This window comes from Hermetia illucens, chromosome 3 (genome assembly GCF_905115235.1).
Source record: "Hermetia illucens chromosome 3, iHerIll2.2.curated.20191125, whole genome shotgun sequence".
Lineage (NCBI taxonomy): Eukaryota > Metazoa > Arthropoda > Insecta > Diptera > Stratiomyidae > Hermetia > Hermetia illucens.
Window position 1 is genome coordinate 14,481,794 of NC_051851.1, and position 13,999 is coordinate 14,495,792.

At 43.9% G+C, this 13,999-nt stretch overlaps 1 protein-coding gene and 1 long non-coding RNA gene across 3 annotated transcripts in view; one reads left to right on the forward strand and one right to left on the reverse strand.

Moving 5' to 3' along the window:
• The window catches only part of LOC119652734, a 374,896-nt gene extending 361,004 nt beyond the window's left edge, over positions 1 to 13,892 (reverse strand). Inside the window, exon 1 of the long non-coding RNA XR_005249587.1 lies at positions 13,792 to 13,892. This is a non-coding gene — a long non-coding RNA (uncharacterized LOC119652734). The remainder of the gene's footprint in view (positions 1 to 13,791) is intronic.
• The window catches only part of LOC119652733 (CCR4-NOT transcription complex subunit 6-like), a 476,871-nt gene that overhangs the window by 415,042 nt on the left and 47,830 nt on the right, over positions 1 to 13,999 (forward strand). The window lies entirely within an intron of this gene.

A 13,999-nucleotide genomic window follows, 5' to 3' on the forward strand; every position in this document is an offset into this window, starting at 1 on the left:
AGTTTTTATGAATAAAAAAAAACTAACCGTCCGATTGCAATTATCTTAGTTTGCAGACCGTAGAAATATGTATTAAAAAAGTCGTGAAAATTTCAAAGAATTTGGTTGGATAGATTTTGAGCTATGGTGGCAGCCGATTTTTAAGATGCAGTTTCGAGAAAAACGCATTTGAAAATTTAAATGTGATTATCAACAGTAAAATTTTAACTCACCATTAATTTGCTATACCTGGTCCATAGAGAGCACCCTCCGTTTCTTCAAAAAAGTCTTGTAAGGCCGATTGTTGCTCTCTGGTTTCAATTCTGACTCTTTTAGCGAGGTCAGTCGACCGTCGTTTGGACCGCCAAATTCGCGCTTCATTACGGCGGTCGATATAGACCTGACATATGTGACCAACTTGACATCCCATTGTCACTAGGATTTTGAGAATGCCATTGAATCCTTCATTAAAAATAATTACAGCCAGAAAAGTGGCTATTTCTACGACCTTGGCCCCAGAATGAAGGTGTTTAGGAGCGAAAGTCCAGATCAATGCATTTAACGACTCATTGTTATTCCGGGTCTCTGCTCCTAAACATCTGTTCAACAGATCATCTCGTGACAAATCTTCGTAGATTGGTTTGATGACTGTTTGAACTCCTTCAGTCAAAGGTGCCTTCTCGTGGTGGAAACTATCCAGTTCTCCTTTAGCTTCCGGTTTGCGCCATTTGCACCAACTGTCCTCGCCTGCTGGACAATTTTGATGCTAAGGATTTTCGTCTGTAGAACATTTATGGAAGAAGGTTGTCCAAATTTCTTGCTTCATTCCTTCTATCGAATTTGCGTGTCGACGAATAGCTAGCCCAAAAAATGTAGTGAGGTCGTTAATAACCTTATCAGTAAGTTTTCCAGTCCCTTTTTCACCAATGCCTTTGTGATTCTTCTTTGCATTTCTAAGTCGCGTTCCCATTCTTTTCTCGACATGTCCTACGCATTCCTTTTTTACTACCACGTATATTTTATTATTTGCAGAAATACCGAAGAAAACTCCAGCAAAATCCAATATACAATATACAAAACTTGTCGCAATTGGAACATCCATGTTCATGCTTGCTAAAAGTTTCTTTGCTGATGTTGATGCGAAGTCCTTTTTCTTCTCTGATAAGTATCGATTCCCATGGAATACTCGTTTTTTAGTGCGAGCATGACATTGAACGTTAAAGCGATCTCCCTTCATACCATCCATTTAAAAAAATCACTGAACACACAAACAGCACAATACTTACAACAAAATATAACTGAGTATAGCTTGAAAGCCTTTCTGTGCTCACTCTAGACTGGATTATCCTTTTTATTCCAAACAGTAAATAAGTTTAGACAATTGATTGGTTTTCTATGTTTTTATATTTATACCTGTGTTCGAATTTATAAGGCTCAGGTAAAAAACTAACCGGTAAAAAAGATTCGATGCTCTTTCTCATCGAGTACTCTAGCCGCGGCTGCAAACTCCTTACCTGTTTAATCCTGTAATTTCTGAACGACTCGGAATATCGGAAAATCTCTTTGCCCACATATTCTCCACTATATATAGATACAATTCATGCAAAAAAAAAAATCGATTTCTCCAACCCGACACACGGGATGACCCCCTTAAAGGAATGATCACTTTAAACCCCCCGCACTCCCCACCTTTCCAACAAATCTCAAAACTAAGACCGGCTTCGAAAAGTACTAACCGAGACCTTTAATTGGATACCCCACATGACTATATTTGATGAAAAAAAAATTTACACCCCCCTTTTGCATGTATGGGGACCCCCCCTTAAATTCGACGTAAAAGGATATAATTCACTGTATGAGCGTTCACAGTTTCCACCTTTCTACCAAATTTGATGTCAATCGCTGTAACCGTTTCCGAGAAAAATGCGTGTGACGGACAGACAGACAGACGGTAAACCGATTTTAATAAGGTTTTGTGTTTACACAAAACCTTAAAAATGGAACTATTTAAACAGTGGTGGTGGGTTTTGAAAACTGGGATGATGAGTAGGTGTCGTTGGAGAATATTACTTTACCATCGGGGTCGAAAAGGAGGTTTCGGGACTGAAGAGATAAGAGGATTTGAGGGAACAGATGAGTTCGTAGAAGATTCTCTTCGACGATCTCGATCTGCATGGCCTGGGAGATAAGTGGATTTGGATGGAATAGGCATTTGTCGAGGAATTTGAGGGCATGACGGGCTAGGACGGCGTTTGACAGCAGTCGTAGAGGATCTGGTTGGAGATGTATTTGGAGTGGTCTTCGTTCTTGTAGATGTTGGAACAGTGGCCTAGGATTCTACGCTCTTTGAGATGGAGTCGTTCGATTTGGTGAGGGGAAGTGTCGAACCAGAAGATGAAGCCGAAAATGAGGAGGTGTTGGGCTGCTGTATTTTAGGATTGGGTATATGGGAGGTGGGATAGACGGGAATTCATTGTCACCCCAAGGTAGGTGACTTCCTTTACGGTTGGGATTGTGTCATTGTGGATCTTCAGGGATAGGGTTGATATGTCGCTCCTCATTTTCGGTGTCATCTTAGCGCTACCACAGAATACGATGGTCTCGCACTTTTGCGGGTTTGTGTATGTGTGTGTGTATGGGAGGGGGGAGAAGCAACAGCTTCTGAGCACTCAGGCCGCGTTGGCCCATTGTACTTGCCTCCCCCGTCTAACGGAATATTCCGGATTCGTTAACGTATCGCAGGATTTCCGTTAGTGGATGTGATGCTACCCGTCGCAATTGAGAACATCGGCACCAAAGATCTGATGCCTAATGCCTCCATAGGCGGGGCATTCACATAGGGAATGCTCCGTGGATTCCGCTTCCTCATTACAGGAGGGACACGTATCATCTTCGGTAATTCCTATTCTGAACATATGCCCAGCTAGTGAATTATGGCCTGTCAGAATGCCTACAATACACCTGCAAGTCCTCATGCTTTTGGACAGTATAAACTTTGCGGTACGTATGTTCGGTTCTGGCAGGAAAAGTTTGGTGTGTCGAGCTGCATTTAGGCTCTGCCACCTGTCATTATGGGAAGCTTGTTTCCAGTTTTTGAAAACAGACTTAGCCAATGCTACTGATACTCCAATTGCTGGCTTCGGTCCCGGCATAGGGGAGATTGACCCCTCTTTCGCTAAAGCATCCGAGATTTCATTTCCCTCTATGCCACAGTGGCCAGGTACCCAGAGTAGTTCCACCGTATTGAATCTAGACATAGAGTTCAAACGGTTTCTGCATTCCTGAACGATTTTCGAGGTGATCAAAGGACTGCTCAATGCCCTCAGTGCAGCTTGACTGTCACTGCAGATTGCGATGTGCCTGCTCTTCAACCGCTCGTCAATCACCCAGTTTGCCACCCTTAGGATCGCATAAACTTCGGCTTGAAAAACCGTTGCATATTGTCCCAAAGGAAAAGCCCACTTCTCGTTTTTATTCGAGAGGTAGACTCCGGCTCCAGAACCCTCTTCTGTTTTTGAGCCATCGGTGTAGAAGATTTCCGTATATCCCGCCACGCATTCCTCTGGGTCTTCCCAGTCCTCTCTACGCTTCAGGGTAACTTCATATCTTCTACCAAACAGATGTATGGGGACACGAGAATCGGAAGGCATTGTAAAAACTGGATTTAGCCCTCCCAGTAACTCTTAAAATGCTCTGTGCCCCCCACATCCGTTGTTTCCCCATAGATCTAATCGAATTAGTCTATGAGCTGCTCTCATTGCAGTGCTTTGAATAAATATATCCAGGGGCTGCAAATTGAGTTTTGCGGGTTTAGGGATAGTTTCCAGCGGGTGAAACACCGGTAGAGCTCGTCCAAATAAGAAGTCAGGCGGGCTTCACCGGCTGGGATATTTCTGGTGGAGGTGTAGAGGATGAGGTCGTCCGCGTATTGGAGGATTTGGATTGGATTTGGGTGTGGAATTGGTTTGGGTAGGTCTTCGGTGAACAGGGTGAAGAGGGTAGCGGAGAGGACTGATCCCTGAGAGATGCCAGTCGGACTAGAATATGGGGAAGAGAGGTGTTCACGGAGTTGAACTTGGGATTTCCGCACATCAAGAAAGCTAAGAATTAGCTTGCAGAGGTGCGGATGGAACTGGAGGACTTCGGAAAGCTTGTATGCGATTGCCATACGGAGTCGAAAGCTTCCTTTATCTCGAGGAGACAGGCTATGATCGGTGCGTTCCGGTTGAGGCTGACGAGGACGTCCGATTTGAGCACGAGGAATGCATGCTCAACCGAGTGTTTCGGTCGGTTGGTGAATTGGGATTGTGGGAGTGAATGGTTGGAGTCACAGTGCTCCTCGATAATGACTTTGATGATCCGCTCCAATATCTTGGCGGAGGATGAGAAGATTGAGATAGGCCTGTAGCTATCGGGATTTAGAAGATTTTGGTTTTTTTTTTGTTGGGATAGGAACAATTCGACCACTCTTCCAATCTGTTGGGAAGTGGGCGTTGATAAGACAGTGGTTGATGATGGAGGATATAATAGGAGCTATGCTAGGGGCGCATTTCTTGAGGACGATGGAGGGGATTTTATCAAGTCCAACTGATTTTTTGTTTTTGGAGGCGACGATGTCTGGACTGACAAAGTGAATGGGGAGGATATTTTCTCGCTGAAGGGATTTTGTGTGGGTTGGGGGTGGGCTAGGGAATGAGGTAGGAGGGGTGGGCTAGGGAATGAGGTAGGAGGGGTGAGCTAGGAGATCTTTCCGCTTACCTCATTGTCAAAACTTGGTTCACGGAAGTGGAGGATGCAGTGGTGGGCTTGGAAGAAGTGGTGAGCGAGGACGTTCACTTTTTCTGTGGGCGGGATGTTTTGGGGTAGGATCGCTTTTTGCTGAACTGGTTTGTCTAAACGCGGGAAGGTTTTGCAGAGTTCTTTGTATGTACCAGGGTTCAGTTCGGTGTTGGAGAGGTGGTTGTGCAGATATTGCGTGTATATTGTGAGGATTCTTTCGCGGATGGACTCCCTTTATTCTCTTATTAATCCTAAATTTATAGTCAAATTTCTATTACAATAATTGAAAGAAACAGGAATGAATTACGTTATGAGTGTAAGAACTTTAGATACAAACGAAATTGGATTTCCTTGAAAATATGATTGTGAGAACTCTAGAACATTGCACCCCACCAAGAGCCGTTAGGCTGGCTCTTAACAGTTGAACCAATTTGTGCTGGAGGTTGTTAGTTGGTCTTCAAGAGTCGTTTGCGGTGTGATCCTCTTACGACATTTTAGATATAAAATGTAGATGAATATAATCACACCGAAGCCACAGTAGGGATAGGTATGCTATACCCATGGCGTCGTACCTGCTTCCAGGTAGATTCATCTATGCTGGCTATGTCCTCTTCCTCTAGAAAGTACGAAGGAAATGGCTCTGATGCTGGTATGACTATAGGAGAAACCAGCTCGGGTAACTTTTCCAGATGTACGGAAGCATTGATTGTAGGAATCATGGGTTTGATGTATATAGTAAAATTAGATGAGGGTCTGCTTTGATCAGTTCGTAACTGAACTGCATTCTTGAGAAAGCCGAACTATCCCGGTGCCGTTGAGAACGATGTTAGTTCGAGGGTCCTGGCACGCAGTTTGGCATGGTACTGTGTGTGGTGTTAAAAACATCCATTCCACATAATATTCTTCAGTTTGAACAAGTGAGTTGGGCATTTGTCCCTCCCAAATGCATGATAAACCTCATTAATGACGCAATTCGGCCTCTTGTTGATATTGTAGAGCGTGTTCTGGTTCACTAGATACTTGCTGTCTTATAATTTAGAAATTTGAAGATCAGGGATTTCGAAAAAATTTGAAGTTGAAGGTTGTAGTTCGGGTCGCGCCGCCACAGGCAGGTTTATGTACCCTGATTTTTCGGTACATTTTAGCGATGTCTGCAGAGATTACCTATCTGTGTTTGTGCCAACGCATGATAAGCTGTACAATGTTGTTTTGGATCTGAGGCAATTATTAGTTTCTATTAACTGTTCGGGTGCTCTTTCTATGTGGTGGAGCGCCAAATACTGCTCCATGAAATCATGGTACTGCTTGTTCATCCTTGGGATTATCCTTTCACCGTCGTTCCAGCCGTCGGAAACGGATGTACGCAGTTCGTACCTAGTCCTTTAAATCCATGGTATGATCGCACTCTGGTCTGAAAGGTAACTTAGCAGAGTATCTTCCTGTAGGTGTACATTTGGTGTTCTTCAGGTAATGGTTTTCGACTTCGTCCTTCTCCTTACTATCGGTTCTTGGTGAAGATGGCTTTTCAATCTGCCAGAAACGTCGTAGTGTTTTTTTTCTAACTCGTCTGTAGCAATGAGAGTTAAACTCTGGTATGCCGTGGATGGAGCGTGGTTCATGGACCCGAACAACACCCATCCAAGCTTCGTTTTCTGAGGGCATGGTTGCGCGTAAATTAATCCATTTTCCAGTAGACTTCCATACTCATCTGCTCCTAATGGAACGTCAATGCGAGAGGGAACATTAAAACGTGAGCCCGCCAAACGAACGTCAGACAGATGTTTAATTGAGCTTTTGTCGAATCCTATTACTGGTAAAGGTGTTGGTAGACCCCAGTTTTTGGCATTCCTTAACGAAGCACTTCGCAATGTTGTAAGTAGATGAATCGGCAATAACCTCCCTCATCTCATTGCCTGAATTGTGTATTTTTGGTTGATATCGAATTCTGGGTAAAGAGGGGTTTAGTAGATGCTAATTTTACATGCACCTTTTTTACACTAGACCTAATTAAGGTTTTCTCCACTGATGTAGTAAGATGAGAGGGTAGACTTAAACCTGACCTAATACTAACTACAAGGGACTTGGGCGTGACACCATACATCAAGCATAGTTGCCATTTTTTTTTTCATTTTAAAATCATTTATTTAAAAACCAGTGACTTAGCCTCGTTGATTTTTCTCCCCCAGGTCTGGTAGTACTTGCAGAGATCTGTTAAGTATTTCTCTATAGCATTAGCTGCCTTACCGGGTCGAAGGCTTAACGAGAAGATAAGCGTGTCGTCAGCGAACTGTAATAGTTCTGTGCCGCTCTCTGGGATTGGAGCGTCGGCCGTGAAAATGTTGTAGAGTGTAGGTCCTGAAATGGATCCCTGCGGTACTCCGTCCGGTATAATGCACACACTACTTTGGGCTTGTTATTGACGTTAAGTCTGCTACTCACTGAATCGTGAAGGTAGCTTAGTGCGTGTTGGGTCCCGTGCTTTGTACGGAACCCGAATTGATGGTTCGGAATAATGTTTTTCCGATCGCAATGTTGGACTAATCCCACTGTCCATACTTTTTCGAAGAGCTTGCCCAAGTTTGAGAGGAGAGAGACGGGCCTGAAGTTTTGTGGTTCGTGGGAGCCGCCTTTTTTTGTAATGGCGATTATCTTTGCTACTTTCCAAGTAGTGGGAAAGTAACCATTATTGATGCAGTTGTTGAAGACTGCAAGAAGGAACTTCATTGATGCCCTAGGGAGGTTTTTGATGACAATATTTGCTATGTCATCTGGTCCAGTTGATTTTTTGCCGTTAAGGCTTTTAGTGATGGCTGCGAGCTGTGATAAGCTCAAAAAGGTTTTTGGGTCATTTGGTTTGCAGGATGGGTTAAAGGTGGAGAAGGTAGTTAGTTTGAGTGAATGCTCATGAAGAAAGTCTTTGATTGTCGTGTCTACAATCGAACTGACGGCTCAGTTGTTACTAGGTGAAGGAGAGTTTAGTTGATTTAGGAAAGACTCCGCGAGTATTTGAGCTTTCCTAGCATCACTGCCGATGTTTTTATTGTTCTTGGTAAGAACGAACTTTTTGGATCTGTTGCGGCCTGTCAGCCTATTTATATGTACAAACATATTAGATCCGGGTTTCACATCTGCTAGTTTGCGAGTGAGTTCCTTGCTACGGAATTGTTCCATCATTTGACGGATTAATGTACTAAGGCAGTTAATCCGCGAAATTAACACTTTATATTCCGTGTTAGTTCTGTTGCCATTTTTGTGGAAGTTTCGTTTGAGATTTCTGCGCCAGATTTTTCTGACTTTCAAGTGTTTCATTATCTCGTGCGGCAGTTTATTGAACTGAATCTCATCGATTTTGAGGAGCTTTGTGTTTCTGCGTTTAGCAGAGTTGATGGCATCAGTAGCCAAGATGGTGGCCTCATCGATTTCTTTATTCGTTAGGTTTTGCGAGACAGTGATTTTTTTCAGGTTTAGCTGTGGTGCGAATTCTGCCCTGAATTTATCCCAGTTAGTATGGGTGAATGATCTTATTGCACTGGGTACTCGCTTTTGCAGTTGAGAGTTTAGCGAAAGTATAAGTTCAACTGCGAAGTGATCGGACATCCCTGGTAAAGTTTTGCACGTTAACATCTGCAGTGTGAGAGTGGCGTCTGCGGACATTAGAAAATAGTCAAGTATTGACTGACTTGCAGGCTTTGTGGGTGTGTCTGGCAAGATCATCTCAAGCTGGTTTAATGGACTTTGATTATGGATCCATTTTTCGAGGGCAACCCCATTTCAGTTTTTTGCCAAATCGCCCCAGGAAGTGTGCCGTGAGTTAAAGTCCCCACCAAAAATTAGGTATTTAGATTTAGACTGGAGATCGTTCAAGATTTGTAAGACTTGGCCCAGTTGTTCAGAGGGAGAGTTACATTTTATGTAGACTGCAGCTATTAAGATGCGTCTATTGTCGTTAGTTTTAACTAAGGCCGCTGCCGCGGAACAGGTCTGCAGGTTTTTGATGGAGACTTCCTCAAATGCATAGTCTTTTCTGACTAAGAGGGCGGAACCGCTGTTGGTGTCGTCCCGGATAATGTTATATCCGGTAAAATTAACATTGTGTCTGCTTTTTAAATGTGTCTCTGAAACAGAAGAAGTCTGCTTTCAGGGAATCGACCAACTCTTGTGCGGTTGCACGTTGGGCGTGTGAGACCAAGGACGCGGAGTTAAATGTGACGACTTTTAACTCCATAAACTCATCAAAAGTTGGATAGCGGCTAATTGTCGCTGTTCATTTGTTTGGGCCGAAGCGAGAGTTTCGACCAAGTTTTGGAAGGCCAATTTGTTGCCTTGAGGGATTTGAGGGGCTGTAGTTCTAGGAATAGTGTTCCTAGTTGTTTGGGTAAGAGGAGTTTGGGGGGCTGCAGCTCTAGAGAGAGTATTCCTAGCTGCTTGAGCGTAAGAAACGCCCGGTGTGACCAAGCTTTGTGACATCTGAGTCACCGCCTGTTTGGCTTTCATGGTCTCGGCATTTTTCCCTTTCCTTCCCTTCTGGCAACCATGTCCTTGTATGCCGGGCATCCGCGGTAGTTGGCGGGGTGTCCGGACTGGCCGCCAACTACCGCGGATGCTGTTTGCTGTTTGGCTTTCATGGTCTCGGCATTTTTCCCTTTCCTTCCCTTCTGGCAACCATGTCCTTGTATGCCGGGCATCCGCGGTAGTTGGCGGGGTGTCCGGACTGGCCGCAATTGCAACAAGTTGGTTTGTCTGCGGTGGGATTTGAGCATTCCCTTTGAGCATGTACGATGGAGCAATTGATGGCGATATGCCGGAAGTTTTGGCAGTTGTAGCACTGCACTTCTTAAAACGGCTTGACTTTCTCAAGCGAAATTTTCTGGTGAAGGATATATTTCACCTTAAATGCTTCGTTTAGATCTTGTTCTGGCTCGAAAGTAGCCATGAATAGCCCCAATTGCGACTTCAATGGAAGCGCCGGGTTCAGGCTGTGGGCCAGTTTGTCGGCTCGCGTGACTAGATTTGAAATACTTTGCAACTTTAGGTGCGGGTACTCTTCGTTGAGTTCGCGCATTATGTCAGCTGGGTCTCTATGAAGACCACGGATGACCAAGGACTGAGTCCTTAAAGCCGGAGGGGTACTGGTCGTGGCATGCAGTCCCTTTTCCTTAATAAGGTTGAAGATCGCTGCATGATCCTCAAAACTTTAAGCGAAAATGAGGGTCCCATCGGCCCTCGTATTTTTTGGGGTTGCTTTTAACCCTTTCTCTTTTAATATCCTCAAGAATTGAGGAACATTAATTTTATACCCAGTGATGGGCGGAATTTTTGCCTTTTTTGGGCGGGTAGCCTGGGGGAGGGTGCCTGAGGGTTTGCTGGAAGGGCATTAACTCTACTTACACTCACCTTTTCTTTGTTTCTCTTTTTCCTCCGCTGGACGAAGTTGAACTCGTCGAGTTCCTCTTCTTGGATGACGACGCACATCTCTCCATCTTGATGATGTTGTTGATCCTTCTGTTGTTGCTCCTTCAGTTGTTGCTCGTGTTGTTGTTGTTCACAATGATGTTGTCGTTGCTGCTGCACCGACGTTGCGATTGGCATCCTCCCTTCGAGGGATGCCAAGCGATCCTCTAGCCGCTTTATAATTTTTAGCTGACAGTCCAGCTGCTGGACCATCGCAGCCTTTTCTTGCTTTAGCCCCTAGATTTTTTCGAGGAGGGTTGCGTTCATTGCTTGCAGCTCTGGGGAGCTGCCTTCTTCTTCCGATGACATCTCCTCGGGGTGTATCATCTTACACCTCTTGGCGGACATCCTGTCCCCAAGCCCGTATTTGCTGTTGTGCGCAGTAGCTCTGGAATGTAACAATATTTTTGTTTAATTTAATGTTCTTATAATAGTTACCCTTTTTCGGACGTGAATGACACCACTGTCCAGAACGTATACTTCCTTCTGGATTCTTGTTCAGCTCTGCTCTTAATGACCGTTCGCTTCGAGTGCTCGGAGCGAACTGATCAGGACGAGCATAGTTGCCAAGTGCAGCCATGCTTTTATAAGGTTTTGTGTAAAACAAACACAACCCAAACATGCAAAAGGGAGTGCCAATTTTTTTTCATCAAATACAGTCATGTAGGGTATCAAATGAAAGGTCTCGGTTGGCACATTTCAAAGCCGGTATTAGCTTTGACATTTGTTGGAATGGTGCGGAGTGCGGGAGGTCGAAACTGATCATTTCTTTAACGGACCCATTCTCAGAAAAATGAACCCACTGATGAGCAGGCTTGTTAGTACTAATGAAGGGAACAAGTGGTTCCCGAAATATCGTTATTTGTAAGACTCATAAATCAACATTAGCGAATTCGAAAAACAAGTTTTTTTTTTTATTTCAAATTATCTAACCAGTCTTCGTATTATTCCAATTATAGAGATTGCTTAGATAGTTTTATTATTTCTCCATGAATCAGCTCCCTAGGGCTCCTATTTCTGCAACCCATTCAAACCCATTTACACTATCTATAAACATTGCCCCAACATAAACACAAAGATCTCAATTGTTCTTAATGCACATTTATCAGTAACCCAGTCGGAATAACGCCATACATAATTTCATGGAATAACGACTCCATATTTAGGACGCAGCATCAACAACCATGTTTCGATGACGAATTTTACTTTCCCATTGCTGTACGATTACAAGAAGTATCTGCATCTGAATTTTCAATTGTGAACGCATTCAGAACGAAAAAATCATAGCCATGACGGCGGCGACAACTCACGAGATGTTAACCAGGAAAAATGCTATGAACATTGTAGGAAAAAAGTCCCTCATTTTCGAGCTCTTTGTTGCTGTTGCAGTTAACGATTTATTTTTCTTTCCATGTTTTTCATGTTTTCGAATATTGCACAAATTATTCAGTTTTTATGCTAAATTAAAGAATTTAAATTTGCGGAGTGAAAAGCCCATTATCTTTGAGCACTTGTTATGTTGTTGCGAAATTAGGTTTTTCACCGAGTAGGTCTGTGATTGTACCACTTTCTAATTGGAAGATATTTTGAATATTATGAGCAAAGTCTGAACCAATTATTGTTTCCCAGCAAATTAAACTTTCAAAATGATTACTAGAATCTTAGCTTGTGCAATACAATTGAGGCCAGACAAGAGCATACCTTGAGAATCATTCCTGTAAGGATGCTTTCTCGGATGGAAAATATGAAAGGAAGATGCACCCTCTGCTGCTGTCAAACATTGGTATATGTAGGTCACTTGTTTTTTGTTGATTGAGGAACTTCCGAGTTCGCATCCAGTTGATGACAAGTCATGCCAGTTGGTGAGAAGTTCCCCACTTGTGTCCTTTGTCTAACGAATACGAAGAACGTAGGTGCAAGCCACGCGTTAGTTGGACTTCTCTTCATCAACTAGCCATCGGCATTCATTGACAGTGGGTCTACTATCGTAAGGGTTCAGCAGCTCTACTATCTCAACAGTTTAGCGACTTGACTCCCTTAGCAATTAATAGAGTAAAACTTAGAGCCACGGTTTGTTGTGGTCAAAACTGCAATAGGTATCCGAGGGGATGTGCCCTGAGTTTAAATTCCGGCCATTGTTGAACTGAAATAGGTGAGGTTAAAAGGCTAATATGTGTATATGGTTGCTATTTACCCCTTGGTGGCATAGAGCACATCAACCGCACCTGTGCACCATCGTTCGCGATTACCTGAAATGCACTTCAACTTCCCCAGGACTTCCTAAGACGCCTGCACTCCTTGTCGACTGTTCTGTGCCAAGTGCTCTTGGGGCCAGCTACCGGTCGGCCATTCTGAAAGAGTAGATTCCATTGCATGCCATAGACAACAATGTAATTGTCGCCACTTCTTAATATGTGACCTTTCCACTGCCACATCCGCCTTCTGATTAAATTGCGCGTGGGTGACGTGACACTTTGCGCCATCATATGTCATTCTGATAATAGCTATCAGTTTCCCCGGAATGTCCCTCTTGCATGAAACACGCCAGATGCACACCCTGTTTTCAATAACGAAAAGTTTCTCGAAGCCGGTGAAGAGCAGATGAAGGGAAGATCTAAACTCCCCGCCCTGTTCCAAAATGAACCATAGAGTGTTGGTGTGGTCAATTCAAGAGGATTCGGATCGAAAACCAGCCTGCTCTCTGTCGACCAAACTGTCGAAATGTTCTTTGATGCGTTCCAGGATTATTTTAGCTATTATTTTTTCAACGGCGAGGAGTACGGATTTAACCTTCCAACTGTTACACTCAAAACGGCCCTTCTTTGAAATCTTAACGACGATCTTCTTCCATTCCCTGAGAACGATCTCGAGTTCCCAAGATTTCCTTGCGACTGGAAGTGGTAGATCTACAGTAACTGCAAGTGCCGCGATAAATAACTCTGTGGGGAGACCGTCAAACCCAGTGGCTCTACTCTGTTTGAGTGCATTGATGGCCGAAATAATTCCTCTTCTGCTTGAAGGGGCAGTCCGGTTCCGTTGCGGTTCCGGTTGCGATGTCTAACCATTTCATCCACAAAAGGAGATTCCTCCTCCTCACTGGGTCTGAGAAGATTAAGAACCCTTGTAAAGTGTTTATTCCACCTCTTCAGTTACTCGTCATCGTGAATGACCAATCGACCGTTAACATCCTCCAGAGGACCGTCGACAGATTTGCGACTACATGGAAGCTCTTTTGCGATACAGTATACATTTCTGAAATCATTGCGTTCGGTGGCATTTTCTTTTGTCACGACGCACACCACGCTAAACTTTCCGGGATTTCGCTCGTTATCGGAGTACGACCACATCGGACCCGCCATCTTTCACAGCGACCAATAGAGCCTTCAACACCTTCCATTCATCGATCCGCTTCCATGATTCCACAATTAGCTAGACCTTATGACGCTTTAGTTAGTCACCAATTTATTATTTTTTAAAATAGTTTATTTAACTGACATGAATATTATTTAACTCTTCTAAATTAGACATTGTACTTTTTTAAAGCAAAAAACAAATGCCATGACGAGATCTATTTTTCTTGACAGACCCAGGCAGACTATATATTCTACCTCGTTGTGCCACCGGCTTCGGCGCTGTCAACTCGCCGTCATCAGGTAAGCGAGCCACTCAGGCAGGTGAGTTTCGCTAACCTAGTGTGTAACTCAGACGAATCTACGCTAAGCAGCACCACAATACAGCGCCCACCCCCAGCTGATACTGGGTTTCAGCGATAAAAACCGACTCCTGGCCC